The following is a 1,205-nucleotide window of genomic DNA, read 5'->3' as shown; positions in this document are numbered from 1 at the left end:
TCCCCTGAACAGTCAGTAGGGGGAGCGCCGGCAAAGGTCGGACTGGGCCGCTGGGGCCCACCGGGAATTTTCCCGGTGTCCCGGCGGCCCAGTCCGACCCTGGTTACACTGCAGTTATTAGTAGACTAATTGCCAGTTAGGAATGTGAGTCTGTAATAAAAGAGATATTTAGGTCACCTCTTTTTAATATTTGAGTTGTCAATGCAACATGGTGTAAGGATCACAAACCACTGCTCATTGGTTCTGGTTTTGTGATCCTAACCAGATTATGTATCTTCATTTTATAAAACCAGGTGTACCCTGATTTGAATCCCTTGAATGTGAAGTTTCCATATTCAGAGATGATAATGCCCTAACATACTGTATACAGGGGCGCTGCTGCCATGAGGAGAGTTGAGAGATTTGCTTCAAACAGCAGCGTCCCGCAAGGTAACAAGGGTCGCAAAATTTTAACTTTAGGAATCGTATTTCCAGTTTTTAAACCAGTAATTTGGCTCTTCTAGTGCAGGTACCACAATCATGCTCTCTGCACTAGCGACACGCCAGGGGAGAAGTGCCATTGTGAATGCCACCTCAGGCGGCATTAGGGCTAGAACCGCCCCTGACCGCTACACACATTGGTTTCATCAACACTAGGATGAAGTCAAATGGCCTCCCAAATCACCAGACATTTTATGGGACTTTCTGTATCACAAAGTCTGATATCCACCTACTTCATCCTCTAACGGAATGGAAGATTTTCTTTTCAGTGATGTCACAATTTATTCAATGTCACAACTATATTGTTATAGCCATACTATTATGATATTACAATGTCTGTATGAGATCACAATGCCATTGTAACATAATGATCTCAGAATTAAATATATTTTATTTTTTACCAATCTTTGCATTATAAGTTTTTTTTAAATTACCACAGCTTTACAAAATGGCTTTTTTTCTTATATGCATGTGTTTGCTTTTTTTTCAAACAGCTGTTTTACACACCTGGAAGGGTTCTGTCCTTTCAGGTTGATTTTATCTCAACTCACAACTATGATTCTAAAGACAATGCTGGAAGTTTGCAAAATCTAAGAAAAAAGCCCAGAACTTGGCCTTTCTGTTTAACATAGTGAAGCTCAGTGGTATAATATGAACAGAATTTTTCTGTAGGTGAAGTTAAGGGGAACCTTTCCAACCTTTCCAAATAATGTCTCTGTGCATTA

Source organism: Xenopus tropicalis, chromosome 7, assembly GCF_000004195.4.
Source record: "Xenopus tropicalis strain Nigerian chromosome 7, UCB_Xtro_10.0, whole genome shotgun sequence".
In the NCBI taxonomy this organism is placed as follows: Eukaryota; Metazoa; Chordata; class Amphibia; order Anura; family Pipidae; genus Xenopus; species Xenopus tropicalis.
The sequence above is the reverse complement of the archived record's forward strand: the minus strand, read 5'-3'. Positions refer to the sequence as shown.